At 43.5% G+C, this 23,616-nt stretch overlaps 1 pseudogene; it reads right to left on the bottom strand.

Annotated features, from left to right (window-relative positions):
• Positions 1–842: 842 nt before the first annotated feature.
• Positions 843–960, bottom strand: LOC124557387 (annotated as a pseudogene).
• Between the last annotated feature and the right edge of the window lie 22,656 nt (positions 961–23,616).

Raw genomic sequence — 23,616 nt, 5'->3', positions numbered from 1 at the left:
TTGTTGAACTTACATCCAATTCATAGTCAGATGTTTTCAATTCCAATCGTAAATTGAAAAGGCAATCACGCTACTTCGAATAAGGCGGGTGATGACAGATACAACCGCTAAACTGGTCTGTATCAATGTCCAAACTTCTGCTGTGAGGGTTGTATTTTGCTTCGCGTGGTCGCTTCCGGCTTCTGATAGAAATTAGAATGCAGACCGTTATACTAAAAACGGAATGAATGATGTCCATCGGTGTTATAACTTTAATCGTATATCATTCCCCTTCAAAATCCAGGACCTACTAAAATTTGAGAGGTGGAATCCCAAAGATAATGAATGAAATAATCAAAACCATCCAAGAGTTTGACTCAAATCCTATTGACGATGATGGTGACAGAGTCGAAAGACTAGTACACGTTTAAGAGATGAATTATTTAAACCTGACAATCATTATAAACATACAGGCATTGAAGTGTACTTGGAAGACAAGAAATTCTGAGACGTTCAGCTCTAGCTGAGATACTGACTACAAAGCCTCCGTTAGGAATCGGTGTTGTAGAGCAGCTGCCACCACGAGAACCATAAAGATGAGTCTTTGCGAAAATCTTAACAAGCTGTTTACAAACCTGATGGTTGTATAGCTAACTCCGTCCGAACAGGCCTTGGAAGGCTCAGCGGTACCGACCGGTCGTCATGTCATCCTCAGACCACAGGCGTCACTAGATGAGGATATGGAGGGGCATGTGGTCAGCACACCGCTCTCCCAGCCGAATACCAGTTTACGAGACCGGGGCCGCTACTACTCAATCAAGTAGCTTCACAGTTTGCCTCACAATAGCTCAGTGCACCCCACTTCCCAACAGCGCTCGGCAGACCGGATGGTCACCCATCCAAGTGCTAGCCCAGCTCCACAGCGCTTAACGTCGGTGATCTGATGGGAACCGGTGTTACCACTGCGGTAAGGCCATTGGCGCGATGGGTCTATAGAATATGATAAAACTGTTAGAGACAATCAAGGCAATAAAGAAACAACAATAACTTGACAAACTGAAGGCAATATGTATACAGTCATCACCCATACTGATGCGATGCCAGCCGTTTGGTTAAGAGGAGTGAATGAAGGTGAAATGAAAGAATTTAAGAAAAAGTGGAACATCAACCCAAGCTGGCTAACAAAACATCAAAGACTTTAGAAACCTTCTGAAGTTTTGCGTGTTACATCTGTATCGATTGAATATGAATATAGTCATTAGTTGTGGAAACTTGTTGAATACATTTGATTTGCATGTTAATAACCGCAACACAAATATGTGATTTAAAAAAAAATAAAAGAAATTAGTGGAGTGGGTAGTGTTCTTCATTAGAATACCCAAGTTCGAGAGTTTTATTCCGGGTCTAGGATTCTTTTTTGTTTATTTTTTTCTAATTTTGTTTTGCCCAATAATGCTGTAGAATGCCCTGTTTCTTAAACGACACCTGTCCTTCTTTTAACATTGAAAATAACAGCTACTGATTAGATGTTAGAAATCGTCATGATGAGTAGTAATAAGTTATAATTATTTGTGATAGGGGATGGGAAATGTTAAAAATACGTACTTCATTCAGAAAGGGTGCCCAGTTGACTGTAATCTGAAAAGTTGAAACCTGTCCTTCTTGGCATGAGGGAGAGATTACACATGCATTGACTGTATCAGCAGTATCTAGGGAGTGATAAACTTTACAGTTATCTTTTGCGTGACATTGCCCAAACACTGCATTTCCGTAGTATGACGATTAAGATTTCCACTGATAGTTTCAGTTTTCACCTCCGGATGTTCAGTCTATGCGTAGTCCTCCTATCGATCGGACTGCTGATATATACTATGTGATCAAAAGTATGCGGACACCCCCAAAAAATAAGTTTTTCATATTAGGTGCATTGTGCTGCCACCTACTGCCAGGTACTCCATACAGCAACTTCAGCAGTCATTAGACATCGTGAGAGAGCAGAATGGGGCACTCAGCGAAACTCACGGACTTCGAACGTGGTCAGGTGTCACTTGTGTCATACGTCTGAACGCAAAATTTCCACAGTACTGAACATCCGTAAGTCCACTGTTTCCAATGTGATAGTGAAGTGGAAACGTGAAGGGACACTTACAACACAAAAGAATACAGGCCGACCTTGTCTGTTGACTGACAGAGACCGCCGACGGGTGAAGAGGATCCTAATGTGTAATAGGCAGACATCTATCCAGACCATCACACAGGAATTCCAAACTGCGTCAGTACTATGACAGTTAGGCGGGAGGTAAGAAAACTTGGATTTCATGGTCGATCGGCTGCTCATATGGCACACATCACCCCAGTAAAAGCCAAACGACGTGTCGCTCGGTGTGAAGAGTGTAAACACTGGATGATTAAACAGTGGAAAAACGTTGTGTGGAGTGAAGAATAACGGTACACAATGTGGCGATCCGATGGCAGGTTGTGGGTATGGCGGATGCCCGGTGATCGTCATCTGCCAGGATGTGTAGTGCCAAAAGTAAAATTCAGAGCGGTGGTGTTATGGTGTGGTAGTATTTTTCATGGAGGGGGCTTACACCCCTTTCTGTTTTGCGGGGCACTATCACATCAAAGGCCTACATTGATGTTTTAAGCACCTTTTTGCTTCCCACGGTTGAAGAGCAATTCGGAGATGACGATTGCATCTTTTAGCACGATCGAGCACCTGTTCATAATGCACGACCTGTGGCGGAGTGGTTGCACAACAATAACGTGCCTGTAATGCACTGGCGTGCACAGAGTCCTGACCTGAATCCTATAGAACGCCTTTGGGATGTTTGGAACGCCGACTTCGTGCTAGGCTCACCGACCGACATCGATACATCTCCTGAGTGCAGCACTCCGTGAAGAATGGGCTGCCATTCCTCCAGAAACCTCCCAGCACCTCATTGAACGTATGCCTGAGAGAGTGGAAGCTGTCATCAAGACTAAGGGAGGGCCAACCCTATACTGAATTCCAGCATTACAGATGAGGGGCGCCACGAACTCGTAAGTAATTTTCAGCCAGATGTTCGGATACTTTTGATCACATAGTGTACATCCGAACATGATGATTGCATATTGTATATTGTAAATATTTTTTAATAATATAAGCCACCTGGAAGTCTCATCTATACCAAACGTAATTTAATTTTGTAGTTTAGTCAAAGAAGCCCATATTGTGTGTAATTTCTGAAAACTCAACAGATGTTTATAAATTCATTAGAAGTCATGTCAGTATCTAAAACGGGTTGTAAATATGTTTTAAATTCATAATCTCCTCTGTGAAAACCTCCACAAAGTTAGCAAAATCATAAACTAACTGCTTCAGAATCCAGGAAGACGTCTGGCTCAAATAAAACACATCCATTATTACACGTCGGCCAAAGTAGAAATATCTTAATATCTTATCCTGATTCTCCACAGTGACGTCATCAGATATAAAGACGCTGTTGTGTTTTACAGTTTCTGGCAGTGGGATGGCACTGCTCTCACTAAGGTCTGATATGTAACTCCGTCAGTACCATGTAAGAATCTCCAATAATAGCTGGTGTAGTGGGTGAAATATTGTTTCTGAAAATACATATACATGGCTAAAGCGAATTCCCTTGGGATGTTTAATAGTGACAGAATAAAATTAGTCTTTCCACTGTCAGATGGTGCAACACTTACATCTCATATACACTCCTGGAAATGGAAAAAAGAACACATTGACACCGGTGTGTCAGACCCACCATACTTGCTCCGGACACTGCGAGAGGGCTGTACAAGCAATGATCACACGCACGGCACAGCGGACACACCAGGAACCGCGGTGTTGGCCGTCGAATGGCGCTAGCTGCGCAGCATTTGTGCACCGCCGCCGTCAGTGTCAGCCAGTTTGCCGTGGCATACGGAGCTCCATCGCAGTCTTTAACACTGGTAGCATGCCGCGACAGCGTGGACGTGAACCGTATGTGCAGTTGACGGACTTTGAGCGAGGGCGTATAGTGGGCATGCGGGATGCCGGGTGGACGTACCGCCGAATTGCTCAACACGTGGGGCGTGAGGTCTCCACAGTACATCGATGTTGTCGCCAGTGGTCGGGGGAAGGTGCACGTGCCCGTCGACCTGGGACCGGACCGCAGCGACGCACGGATGCACGCCAAGACCGTAGGATCCTACGCAGTGCCGTAGGGGACCGCACCGCCACTTCCCAGCAAATTAGGGCCACTGTTGCTCCTGGGGTATCGGCGAGGACCATTCGCAACCGTCTCCATGAAGCTGGGCTACGGTCCCGCACACCGTTAGGCCGTCTTCCGCTCACGCCCCAACATCGTGCAGCCCGCCTCCAGTGGTGTCGCGACAGGCGTGAATGGAGGGACGAATGGAGACGTGTCGTCTTCAGCGATGAGAGTCGCTTCTGCCTTGGTGCCAATGATGGTCGTATGCGTGTTTGGCGCCGTGCAGGTGAGCGCCACAATCAGGACTGCATACGATCGAGGCACACAGGGCCAACACCCGGCATCATGGTGTGGGGAGCGATCTCCTACACTGGCCGTACACCACTGGTGATCGTCGAGGGGCACTGAATAGTGCACGGTACATCCAAACCGTCATCGAACCTATCGTTCTACCATTCCTAGACCGGCAAGGGAACTTGCTGTTCCAACGGGACAATGCACGTCCGCATGTATCCCGTGCCACCCAACGTGCTCTAGAAGGTGTAAGTCAACTACCCTGGCCAGCAAAATCTCCGGATCAGTCCCCCATTGAGCATGTTTGGGACTGGATGAAGCGTCGTCTCACGCGGTCTGCACGTCCAGCACGAACGCTGGTCCAACTGAGGCGCCAGGTGGAAATGGCATGGCAAGCCGTTCCACAGGACTACATCCAGCATCTCTACGATCGTCTCCATGGGAGAATAGCAGCCTACATTGCTGCGGAAGGTGGATATACACTGCACTAGTGCCGACATTGTGCATGCTCTGTTGCCTATGTCTATGTGCCTGTGGGTCTGTCAGTGTGATCATGTGATGTATCTGACCCCAGGAATGTGTCAATAAAGTTTCGCCTTCCTGGGACAATGAATTCACGGTGTTCTTATTTCAATTTCCAGGAGTGTAGTTTTTAACATGGAGGGTTAATAACTCCTGGGACTATTATATGTCTATGTGCAATATCTCGATCTGTTGTATAGCAGAGCAGCACTGGGATTCCCCTTCAGCGCAACTGTACCGCACGCTTTTAAGTTCACGCGAAAATCCTTCTAGAACAATCGAGTCATCTCCTGTGTTCCCACACACGCCATGTTCATATAACTTTCGGCTCTTTCACTCTCTCCTTCCCACTCCAGGCAACTCACTGCCTTCCATACATAACGTTCAGTAGCCCGCCTCCGTTCTGTTTCAGGCTCCCACTTACTTTAGTTGGAGTACAAGGCAGATAGCTTATTTTATGTCCCTGATAGGTGGCTATGTTAAAACCTGCTTCCAACGTATTAAAAGATGATAATCATTTCATTCCATAAGTAGTCAGTTTTGAATAATTTTGAAAAAATGAAAGAAATCACACCTTGAACAGAATTTTAGCACTTCCTGCATTACCATTGAATATTTATCCCTTGAAACTTTTAAACCTTACAAAGCCACATTCAAATTATTTAGCTACTACTTTCCATCAACGTCAGAAGCAACAACATAAAAAACAAAGTATTGTGCATTCCCTTGCTTACTTTACATGACACAGAATTTTTAGATTAGAAATTTGATTTTGCCATCAAACATTTAGATACAACATAATTAAATGTACGTAGCATGAACCTTTTCGGCTACCCTTGAAAATTATGGACGTATTAACATTACACATACATAAGTAAGTCGAAATAATCTACAAATTGGGAATCATTTTGGCTGCTTTTGATAATTTTTCATTAATAAATCTGTTAAGGGTAAAAACAAATCTGGAACCACTTGGCCACTTCTTAGAAGTTTGCTCATTCAGATTAAGTATTGGCTTATTTTCTATCTACTCATCAAATAAAATACTTTAACTCTTAAGAAATATGTATCATGTAATTGAATATAATTGTTTTTCTCATTTCTCCTAAAAGAGAGTTAGGTAACAGCTTGTGAACCTCTTTATTGGTAAAATTGTCTCATTTACATACTAATATTACACAGTTAATTGAAATTTAGCTTTCTCATCGGTAGAAACTTCTGACTAGTTGTCACAACTTAAATCTATCTCTCCAAAGTTCTCTGCAGAATTTTAATGGCTGAGCTTTCGTTTTTTTCTTTTTTTTTCTTCTTCATACGCCTTTCTAATTCTACATCACTATAGGTATTCACTTACACTTTTTGTGAATGGGTACATTTCCTAAACACTGTAAAATTCCATGTTCCAAACTATTTCAACCAAAAAAAAGTCTTACGTACTACACCTCTTCACATACAGCGAAGTACTACTTCTTGATCGACTAAATCCCCGATTTACCTAATTGTCGTAATAGAGATTCACGAAATTGCTGCTGTATCACGGGAGTACAATTGTTATGGAGTAATTGTTGAAGAGTGGGAGACTAATGGTTATCAAAGGCGAAGAAAATCATCCGACAGCTGGGGACGCACGGCTGCTGTACAACGTATCATTCAGAGATTGATTAATTCCGTACAAAGAACTCTTCAGACACCGCAGACACCTCTTAACCATTACCCACTAAAATATCCGCAGTGACACGTACTAACTGGGCTGTAATTAAGAAGTTTACGTAATTCATAGCATTTTCTTTATCATCCTGTCCTTCCTCACATACTGAATTTTTTCCTTCCTACGAAAACCAGAATAATCCCTCGATTCCTTATTATTGGTAAAAATGGTTAAACAACGATGATGATAGGCCAACCTATCATGAAGCGATGGATTGCACATTTTTGTGCCTGACTCCACCGCTTTTGTGTGTCCAAAACGTTAAGCTCCTTATCACTAATTATTGTCTCAGAAACAAATTCATATTCATTACCATCTTCCTCTTCAGAAATAGATTCCCTAATATCTTCCTTATTACTAATAGTCACTCGATTATTACTAACTCCATGTACACTGATCAACGTGCTATCACCATCGCTTACCTGTTCACGTTCCTTTTGCAACTGTTCTTCAGTTTCAGGAGCTCACATACTCCATACTACGGTGCTGAAATTACGTGAACCCATGATGTATCAACCAATTCTTCTATTACTTGCTCACTGAATAATTCAGAAAGATCGTAAATACTGTCCAAAATCCGTTTTCGCATCCTTTTAATCCCCTTATTTATTTTTGTATCATTGTCTTGTTTTAACTGGTGATCGGGGGTGAGTCTGGCTGGATGCACTGCGAGTGGAGTACATTTTGCGGCTTGCACTCCCACCCACGCCTTTAACACTTTGTGACTTGGCTGTGCTTTACTGGTTTCGACTGCATCGCCGCTCCCAGCTTCTGTCTCCAAATCACGCGGCATTTTAGCTTCACTCACAGGATTTGTATGACTTCGGGACCTCTTATATCGTTTTGTCTCTAATCGATCCCGCACTGAGACCTTCCTTAGTTGTACTCCCTGTTCCGTGTAGAAGTCATTAAACTGTAATTAGGCGTGGGCGTTTGCCAGCAACGTCCGCGCTCCTATTTGAGCGCGCTGGTTGCGCACACACAATGTTTACTTGCCTCAGCGGCTCCCAGACGGCTGCCGGTCTCGTACGCTGCTGTTGTACATCTGTAAATGTTCTATCCTACTAAGGTAAGGCAGATAGAGTTCATTTGTATCTCGCGGTGCTGGTAGTTCTTGTGTCATATAAACAGAGATCGCTCCAGATTACAACTGAACGATTACATGTCCAAGCCAGTCTCTATTGACTTTGCATTTCCCCACCAATGTTCATAGAAACAAACTAATGAGCTGTACCTTGATTGATAAGTCCCTCCGTTAAAGGAACCCCTGACCAGTACTTCTGTAGAAACAACTCCTGAAATTCTTTCTCGATTTTACAGGAATTTGAGAAACCGTTTGCGCATACGACCGCATATTTCTCTCAAGTATCCGGTAATGAAGCATATTTAATGACTTACACTCTAAGATTTTGGTAAAATATGTTCAGAAAGTTGAATGATTTCTTTTGGATGCACATTTCCCTTAGGAACAAGGTAATCAAATTTTCTACGTCTAATTACTGCCACGACTATAGACCCACAAGTTGAACTATACACAACTTTACAAAACAGTCCACAGCCTTCTTAAGAAAGATTAGCGATTTGTTGGTCCAGCAATACATTATCAGCAAACAGTGAGGCCTGAAACGATTCCCGGGTTTGACGTTCCACGCGATTCATTTCCGACACTGCTCCCTGAAGCATTTCAGAATTTTGTTTTGACACTAATTTACCCACAACAGCCTAGTCGAGGGTAATTTCTTCAGCTATAATTAATTTCTAACAATTGTATCAAATTCTGTTCATAAATTAACCATTTCACCCAAAAGTTTACTTTCCACCGTTTTCAACACTGCTTTTATAGATTCCATGTTTGACTCTATATTTGAATTTATATATTGCACTTTTGACTCTATGTTTGAATGTACAGATTCTATTTTTTACTGTAAATTTGAACGTACAGCTTTAACGTTAGAATTTACCGACGCAATATTACTATTTACCGCAGTTGCTTGAGCGCTTAAAGAACTCAGAAATGACATAAGATGGTTAGTTCCATCCCCAGCAAGCATTTGTTCCGAAAATTGAGGCTGCTCAGGCTCTTATAGAATCCGAGTTTTATTCAGCATGCTAATGGGCCTGAATCATCTATTATCCATTCCCCAATTTCTTCTTTCTTAGTCTGTATACTTGGGTAACTACGTACACAGCTTCATTTCATTTTTTTCGGCGCCCTCCTATCAAGTGGCTCTTGCTTAATCTTAATACACTGACGGAAAAATATCGCTGCACCAAAATGGAGTTTTGCGACATTAACGATAGTTGGTAGGCGTGTTTCTACATCTGGAAGATGATGCCAATTCCTATTTTGCGCCGAGCGCGTAAGAGTGGCGCTAGTAGCTTTGCTGTGAGATTGCATAATCAGGTTTGCTACAAATACAAGCCCTCATGGTCGTGTGCGTTATTAGTTGCCTTTGAGATTGGACGAGGTGAGCTGACGTCAGTGAAGATTGCTCTTAAGGCGTGCAGCTATTCATGAACAGCATTCCAGTGGTGTGTTCCAACAGAATAACGCTCGCCCACATCCCACTGTTGTAACACAACATGCTCTACAGCTCGTCGAGATGTTGTCTTGGCCTGCTCGGTCACCAGATCTATCTCCAGTCGAGCACATATGGAACATTATCGGACGACAACTTTCGTGTTATCCGGAAATGGCGTTAACCGTCCATGTATTGACCGATCAACCGCAACAGGCATGGAACTCCAGCCCACAAAATGACATCTTGCACCTACAGAACACAATGCACTACAATGGTTATAGATGTACCAGCATTTCACATTAGCAATGGCTTATCTTGCACTTACATTAACGTGTGACCTTGCAGTGTTAATCACTTAAATATGTTACTCTACATTAATTATGTTTTGGTGTCGCGCTCTTTTCTGTCAGTGTATTACTATTGGACTGTTCGCCTGACTCATCAAGAGGTGGAAACTTATACGTGTCTGCTTGCTCAGCCAGTTTTCCACACATAACTTAGATATTTCCCAGCAAATAAAAATTTTCTATTACTTAAGTTTTTGTTGCATCGTTACTCGGCGATTCCCTGCGGCGGGTTGTTGGTCGTCTTGCCGACAGGCGTAGCTTGCTCTGCTGTAGGTATTCTGTCACTCAGCCGGCTTGCTGCACGGCGGCATCTCTCCTCAGTTGGCGGTGAAGCGAGGAATTGCTAGCCACCCGGTTACGCGCTGAACTTTCTGGACACACTGTTCTGCATTCCGAGGGTCGCCGCTGATGTCCTCCGCAACCGGCGAGAGATCGATATTTTTACGCTGACTAATGCTACTCAGTATATGATAATGACTCCGCGCATTGGCTCGGACTGGAGACTTCTGATCCTCGTCCTCACTAAGTCCCGACGGTTTAACATTACTTTTTCTTGGCTAACGTTAACTATTTTTTCGTACTTGATTCTGTAATATGAGCTCTACTTTCTGGAAATTATTTTATCGTCACTGTTGAACAGTTTAGCTGTTATTTTCACTGCTAATCGCATGATTTTCAAACACTTTCTCAGCTGCATGCGCCATTTTGGATTTTAGCAGGAACGGTGAACTATTATAAATAGTATTAGTAGGTCCCACCTGACTGTCTCGGTAACTGGTAGTTCTATCATTTTAATTTCAAAACGTAAATATCTTGAATCGTACTGATTAGATGCCAGTGACCAGTTACTTGAGTGCAATGGTGTCACTCACTCGGTTTACCAAGGTGGGCATAGGACTGTTGATATTTATAAAAATATCGGGAGGCCGATATATCGATATTTAAAACAAGTATCATATCGGCTCTTCATATGTCGAGAAACGTAACGGATGTTCTATTTCTTCACATTTGAAATAATGCTATTCTATTCACCCCCCTTTTGCCACACATATGCTTGCTTTACATAGTCAAAGAGAAAAATTGGATGCGATGAAATCTCAGAAAGGAGCAAGACTCCTACACAGTGAAAGTAAAAGTATGTTCTGCTACAATTTCAAAAGAACACCTTCAAATATTTACCGAAAGTTGTGGAAAAAATGTAATATCAAATAAAAATATCTGCACTTAGTACTGTCATTTTGATATCGATATGTTGTTGGAAAAGATATCGCCGAGTTATATTGACATTTCTTGGAAAATATACCAGTATATCTATACATCAATATTTTACCATCGACCCTAGGCGGGCAGCATGCCAACGACCATCTTATGTTTGTGAAATGCTGCGAGTGCCACATACCCCGATGTTTAACCTTCTTATAGACGAAGTTCTTAAGGACAGCCTTGCTAATCCGTACACACTGTAATTATCCGAATCATAGTTATACTGATGTGGCCGGGAAAATAGGGGTGGTTCGCTACGAATAAAAATAAAAGAACCGCAATATTCTTCAAATGTAATTGGGAGACTCTCTGGCTTCAAATAAACAGTGGTTAGGAAAGAAAAGGATTGCTATTTACAATATATATATATATTGTAAATAGCAACAGTTAGGAAAGAAAAGGATTGCTATACAGTGTATACTATTACAGAGGCGCTAATAATATGAACAGTCGTGTCTGGAGAATGTGCGGTGTTGTAGCCCACGTTTCAGACAGAGGACACACAATAAACGTCAAATTCAAACTAAATGACTGTATTCTTCTTTATTTCACGTCATCCATGAGGAAAGTACGAGTATATTCTTCGTCTAGAGAAAACCGATCACACAACAAAGTCACTGCCACGTGTCTGCGATCAAAAAGCGTGATATTTGTGCATTCTTGCCGTCATTAAAAATTGCTTTTATAAACTAATAACGAGTTGCGCAGATGAACGATGATTTCTATGACACAACTTTTTCGATAACTGCTAAAGATTTATTTTTGTAATTAATCACCATGTAGGTATTAGACTTGATCCTCATTTACTTCTTCCTTGTAGTGTCGTCTGACTTGTTAACACGTCGAATGTGTGTGTATGTTAACATTGTTATTAGAAATTCTTTGGGTAGGAATAAGAGTTTAAAATAAATGAAATGCTGTTTTCAAAGAAGTTGTGTTTGTGTGTGTGTGTGTGTGTGTGTGTGTGTGGGTGTGCGTGTGTGTGTGTGTGTGTGTGCGTGTGCGTGTGTGTGCGCGTGCGTGTGTGTGTGTGTGAGTAGGTTATCAACATATATTCCTTCTAACCCAGACCAAATTATAACTGATTTCTTATCTCAAGGCCGCTGAAAAGAACTTCGAGTGCCAGGTTACACACTTGGACTAGTTATATTCAAGGCCACTACCCACGCCCTTCGCCCCTGGAATCACGGGTAATTGCTCAAGGCCATCTATAGGAGCCAAACCTCCTTCCCTCCTCCCCCTCTTCCCCTCTACACCCATCTACATCTACATCTACATTTATACTCCGCAAGCCACCCAACGGTGTGTGGCGGAGGGCACTTTACGTGCCACTGTCATTACCTCCCATTCCTGTTCCAGTCGCGTATGGTTCGCGGGAAGAACGACTGTCTGAATGCCTCCGTTCGCGCTCTAATCTCTCTAATTTTACATTCGTGATCTACTCGGGAGGTATAAGTAGGGGGAAGCAATATATTCGATACCTCATCCAGAAACGCACCCTCTCGAAACCTGGCGAGCAAGCTACACCGCGATGCAGAGAGCCTCTCTTGCAGAGTCTGCCACTTGAGTATATTAAACATCTCCGTAACGCTATCACGGTTACCAAATAACCCTGTGACGAAACGCGCCGCTCTTCTTTGGATCTTCTCTATCTCCTCCGTCAGACCGATCTGGTACGGATCCCACACTGATGAGCAATACTCAAGCATAGGTCGAACGAGTGTTTTGTAAGCCACCTCCTTTGTTGATGGACTACATTTTCTAAGCACTCTCCCAATGAATCTCAACCTGGTACCCGCCTTACCAACAATTAATTTTATATGATCATTCCACTTCAAATCGTTCCGCACGCATACTCCCAGATATTTTACAGAAGTAACTGCTACCAGTGTTTGTTCCGCTATCATATAATCATACAATAAAGGATCCTCCTTTCTATGTATTCGCAATACATTACATTTGTCAATGTTAAGGGTCAGTTGCCACTCCCTGCACCAAGTGCCTATCCGCTGCAGATCTTCCTGCATTTCGCTACAATTTTCTAATGCTGCAACTTCTCTGTATACTACAGCATCATCCGCGAAAAGCCGCATGGAACTTCCGACACTCCTGGACCAATGAGGATCTAGCACCTCCTACCAATATTTATCTATTATAACTGGGACATCTGAGTGGGTGGGTTTCGCACTGGCGCTAGGCAGCATAGGAAGAAAATCGGGCTATTTCTATCTGATAATGACAAAATTAACTTGAGCCACATCACTTGAGGTCTATTTGTTAACAACAAATTATTGTTTCGTCATTCGATACATCAACACGAACAACACTCTGGAAGGTATGTAAGTACTCTCATTCTTCCACTATTTTATGTATTCATCAGTATTCACCACATTTTCTTCGCATTTTCTCCAATTTTACGTAATGTCACACCTTTCCGAATTTTTCCGTATTTTCCACAATTTTATGTATATTTCTACAATTCCTCGTATTTTATCCAATTCTGAGAGCGCCGTATCACTGGTCCCGACGTTGCGTCCACGTCATGATGCTCTCAGACAATCATAATGCAGCATGTGTCAGAATAATTTATCACTGCTGCTGAATAACACCCTCCACATCATTATCTTTTGTTACTGGGACGCTTGCGTGAGTAGCATAGGAAGACACTGTATGCTGTGTCTATTTGTTAATAACGAGTTACATCACTCGAGGGCTATTTGTTAATAACAATTTAATATTACGTCATGAGAGGCAACAGCAAAGACCATACCCAGCTGAATATGTAAATACTCTCATTATTCCCGAATTTGTCGTATTTTTAAAAAAATATTCAGATGTGTGTGAATTTCTATGGGACCAAACTGCTAAGGCCATCGGTCCCTAGACTTACACACTATTTGAGCTAACTGAAACTAATTTATTCTAAGAACAATACACGCACCCCATGCCCGAATGTTCAAGTATGTGTGAAGTTTTATGGGACTTAACTGCTAAGGTGATCAGCCCCTAAGCTTACACACTACTTAACCTAAATTATTCTCAGGACAAACCCACACACTCATGCCCGAGGGAGGACTCGAACCTCCGCCGGGAAGAGCTGCATAGTCCATGACTGCAGCGCCCTAGACCGCTCGGCTAATCCCGCGCGCCCATACCAGTGGGAGGACTCGAACCTCCGGCAGGAGTGGCCGCGCAATCCGTGACAGGGCGCCTCAAACCGCACGGCCGCTTCGCGCAGCTCGTATTTTAATCTAGATTGTTATTTTTGTATATTTTTACATATTGTTCACAATTTTACATATTTTATCGAATTATGTGACTTCTGTCTTGACATCTCAGTCAATCGCAATGCATCATGAGCCAGATTTATTTATCATTGCTGAGACACCTCTACGTTACTACTGTGTGTGACTTCGTTGTATACGTGTTAGAAACGAATGCATTGGTAGAAATAATGATGTGACACCATATCAATGACGCCAGAGCTAAATCTATAAGCACTGCAGTTTTCCAATAAAAGATATTACGTATATTAGAAACACCACACTATGATTAATAAACCCCCTGCTAAGCCACCACCACGTAATTATATTCTGTGACACCATACCCAGATTCTGATGCTCCTAACAAAAGATACTTTGTCTGTAAAACAGCACTACAAAATATGCATGTAGAGAGAAAACTGACCAGTATGTGCAACCACACCAGCGAAACGTATATCACCTGGCAGGTAGTCCACCCCTCTATCACTTACCTGAGGGGTACAGTTACTAGCACCGAGATAGCAGTAACTGAGCAATTTGTACAATGTATACATAATCGCATCCGACATGACTGTTAGCAGAAAATGTCATTGCTGATGACAAATCAATGGGATACGTCACTGCCAAGATAAAAACAGCAAAACAATACCCAAGATATCGGTGGAAATATCAAGGACAGCTACAAACACACACCTAGATTATGAGGAACTCCCCTGTCCCCTCCCTCTTGCATTCGCCTCATTATGCAGGTTGAACAGTCCAAGTTAGATGCCGCCTGGGCTGCCACCGAATGCCTGGGCAAAAACAGGAGGGCTCCACACGACTGCCCAACACTACACTAGACCAAGCCCCCCCCCCCCCCCTCCAGGAATGGTACAAAAATGGGCATTATTTTACAATATCTGTATGTAATCGTGTCCAACGCGAGCGACCTGGTGGCTGGCGCAAAAGGCACTGCTATAAAATCAGTCACTTACGGATGGGACGTCGCTCCACAGAGAACCAGTGGTAACTTTTCAGCCGCCTACGCAGTTAAAAGCTGACATCTGATGACGATTTTGCAGATAAACATTGCAAACAGTTTAAGCGTCAAGCAGTCCCTTCCCTTACCCCTTTCTCTTTGGAACAGTAGAAATTAACAAGACCTAATGCGTAAGCGACACCATTTTCAGCCAGACAGCACTGCCAGGTGGAATAAGGGCGCATAATTGTAATCACAATGTCTAAACAAAATAAGCTCTGCATTATTATTAGAAAATGCGATATTGATATAAGGCTTCAATATTAACCGTAGGAAAATACGAGTATGGCCATTACTATTAAAATAAATTTGGTTCATTCTTGGAATTCCAAAGACACATGCTAGGCAACTAATACTGCAGTATTTAAAAAATATATTGCTAAGAAAACTTATGTGTATCAATAATGAGCGACATGGCATATATATACACACTACTGACCATTACAATTGCTACACCAAGAAGAAATGCAGATGATAAACGGGTATTCATTGGCCAAATATATTATACTAGAACTGACGTGTGATTACATTTTCACGCAATTTAGGTGCATAGATCCAGAGATATCAGTACCCAGAACAACCACCTTTGGCCGTAATAACGGCCTTGATACGCCTGGGCATTGAGTCAAACACAGCTTGGATGCCGTGTACAGGTACAGCTGCCCATGCAGCTTCAACACGATACCACAGTTCATCAATAGTAGTGACTGGCGTATTGTAACGAGCTAGTTGCTCGCCCACCATTGACCAGACATTTTCATTTGGTGAGAGATCTGGAGGATGTGCTGGCCAGGACAGCAGTCGAACATTTTCTGTATCCAGAAAGGCCTGTACACGACCTGCAACATGCGGCCGTGCATTATCCTGCTGAAATGTAGGGTTTCACAGAGATCGAATGAATGGTAGAGCCACGGGTCGTAACACATCTGAAATGTAACGTCCACTGTTCAAAGTACCGTCAATGCGAACAAGAGGTGACCGAGACGTGCAACCAATGGCACCCCATACCATCACGCCGATGGAGATGACGAATACACGCTTCCAATGTGCGTTCACCGCGATGACGCTAAACACGAATGCGACCATCATGATGCTGTAAACAGAACCTGGATTCGTCCGAAAAAATGACATTTTGCCATTCGTGAACCCAGGTTCGTCGTTGAGTACACCAACGCAGGCGCTCCTGTCTGTGATGCATCGTCAAGGGTAACGGCACTCATGGTCTCCGAGCTGATAGTTCATGCTACAGCAAACGTCGTCGAACTGTTCGTGCAGATGGTTGTTGTCTTGCAAACGTCCCCATCTGTTGACTCAGGGATCGAGACGTGGCTGCACGATCCGTCACAGCCATGCGGATAAGAAGCCTTTCATCTCGACTGCTAGTGATACAAGGCTGTTGGGATCCAGCATAGCGTTCCGTACTACCCTCCTGAACCCACCGATTCCATATTCTGCTAACAGTCATTGGATCTCGACGAACGCGAGCAGCAATGTCGCGATACGATAAACCACAATCGCGATAGCCTACAATCCGACCTTTATCAAAGTCGGACACGTGATGGTACGCTTTTCTCCTCCTTACACGAGGCATCACAACCACATTTCACCAGGCAACGCCGGTCAACTGCTGTTTGTGTATGAGAAATCGGTTGGAAACTTTCCTCATGTCAGCACGTTGTAGGTGTCGCCACCGACGCCGCACTTGAGTGAATGCTCTGAAAAGCTAATCATTTACATATCACAGCATCTTTTTCCTGTTGGTTAAATTTCGCGTCTGTAGCACGTCATCATCGTGGTGTAGCAATTTTAATGGAAATATATATACAGGGAGTCGATTGATCGTGACCGGGCCAAATATCTCACGAAATAAGCATCAAACGAAAAGACTACATAGAACGAAACTTGTCTAGCTTGAAGGGGGAAACCAGATGGCTGTGTGGTTGGCCCGCTAGATGGCGCTGCCATAGGTCGAACGGCTATCAACGGCGTTTTTTAAAATAGGAACCTCCAGTTTTATTACATATTCGTGTAGTACGTAAAGAAATATGAATGTTTTAGTTGGACCACTTTTTTCGCTTTGGGATAGATGGTGCTGTAATAGTCACTTACATACGGCTCACAATTTCAGACGATCAGTTGGTAACAGGTAGGGTTTTTGAATTAAAATACGGAACGTAGGTACGTTTGAACATTTTATTTCGGTTGTTCCAATGTGATCTATGTACCTTTGTGAACTTATCGTTTCTGAGAATGCATGCTGTTATAGCGTGATTACCTGTAAATAACACATTAATGCAATAAATGCTCAAAATTATGTTCGTCATCCTCAGTGCATTTGGCAAAACGTATATTCCTCTCAACATTCCTCTCAACAGCGAGTAGTTCGCCTTCCGTATTGTTTGCACATGCATTGATAATGCGCTGAAGCATGTTGTCAGGCGTTGTCGGTGGATCACGATAGCAAATATTCTTCAACTTTCCCCACAGAAAGAAATCCGGGGACGTCAGATCCGGTAGACGTGCGGGCCATGGTATGGTTCTTCGACGACCAATCCACCTGTCATGAAATATGCTATTCAATACCGCTTCAACCGCCCGCGAGCTATGTGCCGGACATTCATCATGTTGGAAGTGCATCGCCATTCTGTCATGCAGTGAAACGTCTTGTAGTAACATCGGTAGAACATTACGTAGGAAATCAGCATACATTGCACCATTTAGATTGGCATCGATAAAATGGGGGCGAATTATCCTTCCTCCCATAATACCACACTATACATTAACCCGCCAAGATCGCTGATGTTCCACTTGTAGCAGCCATTGTGAATTTTCCGTTGCCCAGTAGTGCATATTATGCCGGTTTACGTTACCGCTGTTGGTGAATGACGCTTCGTAGCAAAATAGAGCGCGTGCAAAAGATCTGTCATCGTCCCGTAATTTCTCTTGTGCCCAGTGGCAGAACTGTACACGACGTTCAAAGTCATTGCCATGCAATTCCTGTTGCATAGATATATGGTACGGGTGCAATCGATGTTGATGTAGCATTCTCAACACCGACGTTTTTGAAATTCCCGATTCTCGCGCAGTTTGTCTGCTGCTGATGTGCGGATTAGCCGCGACAACAGCTAAAACACTTACTTGGGCATCATCATTTGTTGCAGGTCGTGGTTGACGTTTCACATGTGGCTGAACACTTCCTGTTTCCTTAAATAACGGAACTATCAGGCGAACGGTCCGGATACTTGGATGTTGTCGTCTAGGATAGCGAGCAGCACACATAGCACACGCCCGATGGGCATTTTGGTCACAATAGCCACACATCAACACGATATCGACCTTTTCCGCAATTGGTAAACGGTCCATTTTAACACGGGTAATGTATCACGAAGCAAATACCGTCCGCACTGGCGGAATGTTACGTGATACCACGTATTTATATGTTTGTGACTGTTACAGAGCCACCTATCACAAAGCGAAAACAGTGGTCCAACTAAAACATTCATATTTCTTTACGTACTACACGAATATGTAATAAAAAATGGGGGTTCCTATTTTAAAAAACGCAGTTGATATCCGTTTGACATATGGCAGCCCCATCTAGTGGGCCAACCATAGCGCCATCTGGTTTCCCCCTTCAAGCCAGACGAGTTTCGTTCTTCGTAGTTTTTTCGTTTGATGCTTATTTCGTGAGATATTTGGCCCGGTCACTATTAATGGACCACCCTATAAGCTTAACGACCCGCCAGGTTTGTCGAGGGCGCTAAAGCGCTAAAGCGCTAATGCGCTGCTTCCTGAACACGGATAAGTGCGCAGGTCCCGGATCGAATCCACCCAGCGGATTAACAACGAGGGCCAATGTGCCAGCCAGACTGGATGTGGTTTTTAGATGGTTTTTCACATCCCAAAAGTTGAGTACTGGGCTGGATTCTACGTTCCGCCTCAGTTACACGACTCGGAGACGTTTGAAAACGTTCACAGTATTTCATGGCTTACGCTGGACGCAGACAGCTATGGTATGTTAATTCCGTCCCGGGGGGTATAGGGTGGCCACAGGAAGGACATCCGGCCACCCTCTGACACTAGCATCGCCAAATCCATAGGAACAAGGCCGATCCCACGTTGCAGTGGGACAAAGGCTCAAAGAAAATGATTAAATAGTATTAAGCCAAGATATTACCACTAATAACCCACCACAACACGACGGCTACGCAGAGAGGCCCCACAATATCATTAGTTTCTGACGAGGCTATAAGACACCTAGATGCACTACTGGAAGCGCTCTTGACTGTGAACGAGATCTGCTTGAGTTCCCAAGCACAAAAAAAGGCTTGTAACTCTCACTCTATTAGTGTGCGACATCACTATAACACTAATAAGTAGATATGGAATTGTAAATTATAGATTGCAGCGATCAGTCGTCCTTTTTAAAAAATTTTATTGTGCAGATCTAGATTTTGGCTAGAAGCTAGCCATTCTCAATGCACTATTATTTTCGCTCAATGCATGTAATGCCTGTTGGCTGGGCTTCATCCACAGTTCATTGAATGAGTATTCAATGAATTGTGGATGAAGCCCGGCCGACAGGCATTACATGCATTGAGCGAAAATAATAGTGCATTGAGAATGGCTAGCTTCTAGCCAAAATCTAGATCTGCACAATAAAACTGATCGCTACAATCTATAATTTACAAGTCAATAAAACAGTCGCTGAGTGCAACAGCTTTCTGAATGGAAGGTATCCTAATTGAGATATGGAACAGATACAAAACACTGGGTGGTAATTTAAGTGTAGCTGCTCACAGAGGTCCGCTGTTGGCAGCAGTTATCGTATGGCACCGATTCTTGATAGATATGCTAATGTGTTTATGTGGAACAGATTTAAGGTGAAAAACAAGTTAGTTCCAGCTGTGGCCACCAGGTGCAAATTTGACACTGTACTCTATTCCATAATGCGAGTCAACAGCACGGCTGTCGGGAATAAAGATGTCGTGCTATTAGTGAAACTGCTTATGTGAATGTAAGCAATTACAGTACTACATCGAGAGAGTATCACCAACTGAAAGGTCTGTGGAGAGACCCAGTGTCATTAAATGGTTTAAGCTTGGAGTGTCACCCAGAAGAGGAAGGCGTTCTGTTTTGGTGGAAGTTATTGACGAGGTTGCTGATGCTGTGACTGACCGTGCAGCACATGCTCCAGACAGTGCAGTGTCACGACAATGGTCTGTCCATGGTCAACAGTATGGAACATTTCGCGGTGTGTTTTACACTCGTACCACACAATATCCAGATTGTAAGCTGCTGGAACCTCATGTTCCTCTGGAACGTTCTGGATTTGCGCTTCGATTTCTGTCAACGATCGTAGTTGATGTTATGCGGCAGGGCAACATTGTATGGAATGAGGAGGCACGGTTTACACTACAGGGTGTTGTGAGTAAAGAGAACTGCCAAATTTGGGGTACTATTAAACCGCGTGGTGTGCACAAAGTGCCACTTCACTCGCCCCATGTGACGGCCACAATGACATTAGCACATTATCGAGCCCCCCTTGAAAAGCTTGTGATTCTTACTTTGGAAGACTGCAACTGTGTTGAAACCACTCATTTCATGCAAGATGTGGCGACACCTTGTGTCACTCGCCCAGTGAAAGAGCTGCTTAATGCAACCTTCCGCTGACGTGTTATCCCCAGATGTTTTCCTGATGTGTGACCTGCAAGATCACGTGACCTGAATCCATGTGACTTTTTGCTCTGGGAATATCTAAAAGGACACTTTTATCGGAGATACTTTCGGTTCGTACCTGATCTTAAATCCAACATTCAATAACATATTACTCAAATTCCACCGGAACTGCTGCCAGCAACTGTTAATAACATAGTTCTAGGGATGCAGCTTCTCGTTGACATCTCCAGTACTCCAAATGAACAAACTGTGTAAGCGGTAGTTAAAAGTAAAATCAACATTGTGACTTTCTCATTTGTGCCCACATCCCGTTCCTAATCCATTACATATGCAGGCGTTTCTAGACGTCTTTCTTGTAATAATAGCGCCAGATTTGTACGTAATGGTCAAAACTGGAACTAATTTTTTTCCAGCGTAAATCGGTTCCACATTAACGCATTAGAATATCTACGAAGTTTAGCTGCCATACGATGACTACAGCCCATACTCGACCTGTGTAAGTAGTTGTACTTTAATTACACTGAAGAGCCAAAAAAACTGGTATAGGCATGCATATTCAAATACAGAGATATGTAAACAGGCAGAACAGTGCTCTGCAGTCGGCAACGCCTATATAAGACAACAAGTGTCTGACGCCGTTGTTAGATCGATTACTGCTGCTACAATGGCAGTTTATAACAATTTAAGTGAGTTGTAACGTGGTGTAACAGTCGGCGCACGAGCGATGGGACACAGCATCTCCGAGATAGTGATGACTGGGGATTTTCCCGTACGACCATTTCACGAATGTACCGTGAATATCAGGAATCCGGTAATATATCAAATCTCCGACATCGCTGCCGCCGCAAAAAGATCCTGCAAGAACGGGACCAACGACGACTGAAGAGAGTCGTTCAACGTGATAGAAGTGCAACCCTTTCGCAAATTGCTGCAGATTTCAGTGCTGGGCCATCAGCAAGTGTCAGCGTTCGAACCACTCAACGAAACATCATCGACATGGGCTTTGGAGCCGAAAGCCTTCTCGTGTACTCTCGATGACTGCACGACACAATGCCTTACGCCTCTAGACTGTTGATGACTGGAAACATGTAGCCTGATCTTTCGAGTCTCGTTTCAAATTGTATCGAATGGATGGACGTGTACGGGTATGGGGACACCCTCATGAATCGATGAACCCGGCATGTCAGCAGGGGACTGTTGAATCTGATGTAGGGTCTGTAATGGTGTGGGGAGTGTGCATCTGGAGTCATATGGGACCCCCGATACGTTTATATACGACTCTGACAGGTGACACATACGTACGCATCCTGTCTGATCGCCTGCATCCATTCACATCCATTGTGCATTCCGACGGACTTAGGCAATTCCAGCAGGACACTGCGACACCCACAGGTCCAGGATTGCTACAGAGTGTCTGCAGGAACACTCTTCTGAGTTTAAACACTTCCGCTGGCCACCAGACTCCCCAGACATTAACATTATTGAGCATATCTGGTATGCCCTGCAACGTGCTGTTCAGAATTGATCTCCACCCCTTGATACTCTTACGGATTTATGGACAGCCTTGCAGGATTCATGGTGTCCATTGCCTCCAGCACTACTTCAGACATTAGTTAAGTCCATGTCAGGTCGTGTTGCGGCACTTGTGCGTGCTCGCAGGGGGCCCTATACGATATTAGGCATATCTCTTCGCTCTTCAGTGCATAACCACTCAGTATATTCGCCACACACACACAATTGATACCGAGCAGCAAGGAAATGAACGATTTCTGCTTACAAAGTCGCTAACTCACATAAATCACAACAACTCTCTTGCTGTACAAAGGACAGTCCGCTTCCATAGCTGAGTCGTCAGTGAGGCAGAGTGCCATGTGAAGGATGCTGTTCGATTCCTAGCTGAGTCTGAGATCTTCTCCTCTCGGGGCTGGATGTTGTGTTGTCTTCATCATCATTTCATTCTCATCAACATGCAGGTCGTCGAAGTGGCGTCTACTAAAAAGACTTGCACGAGACGGTCGCGCTCCGCGCAGGTCGGCTCCCGGCCTAACAATGCGCATCATAATTATTACATGATGAAATTCATTCAAAGAAGCTCCTGCGTTCTAGTGCTGTCTGTCGATAATCCCCTGAAGAAAATTTCAGATGAGATGCTAAGCTCCTCTCTGCAGGAGTCAGCGACACTACCACCCGCCTCCGACGCTGACACCAGCGGAGAAAGGCGTGTGAATACTGACTGGCCAGACGACCTATCATTGCTACCACGGTACTTTCCGCATAAATGGAACGACTAGCCCTGGGTAAGAATCACTACAGCCTCAAACTGTGGACACTGGCTAATGGCAACCATGGAAAATGATCTATACCAACTTGTAAATGGTGCCAATCACCGATCTCTGTGTGTTCCTAGCAGTAACGGACAAAAAATTCCCTCCCCCTACATATATGAGTATCCATTACACTGTCCACGGGCTGCTCTATGACCGTTATACAACATAAGACAAACAGTGCCCACGCTCTAATGACAGCGTCTCTGATAGCAGGAATCTGCTTGATAAGACTACCTGCGTGTCATCCATCAAAACGTGAAATAGTTAACAAACACTGCATGAAAAACACGTCCTCATTTTTTTCGTATTATATATCTCTCATAATAATAATAATAATAATAATAATAATAATAATAAATATAGAGATGACAAAGAACTGACGGTAGCAGAGTCAACCTACACAGTGAGAATTAATTAAGCCCATTAGACTAAGAAGAAAAAATATGCATTATCTTCTGGCATTTTTACCACAGTAACTGGATCATTAAATACGCA

The sequence above is a fragment of the Schistocerca americana genome, chromosome X (genome assembly GCF_021461395.2).
Source record: "Schistocerca americana isolate TAMUIC-IGC-003095 chromosome X, iqSchAmer2.1, whole genome shotgun sequence".
In the NCBI taxonomy this organism is placed as follows: Eukaryota; Metazoa; Arthropoda; class Insecta; order Orthoptera; family Acrididae; genus Schistocerca; species Schistocerca americana.
Note: the sequence above shows the minus strand (reverse complement) of the source record. Positions and strands in the feature narration are given on the sequence as shown.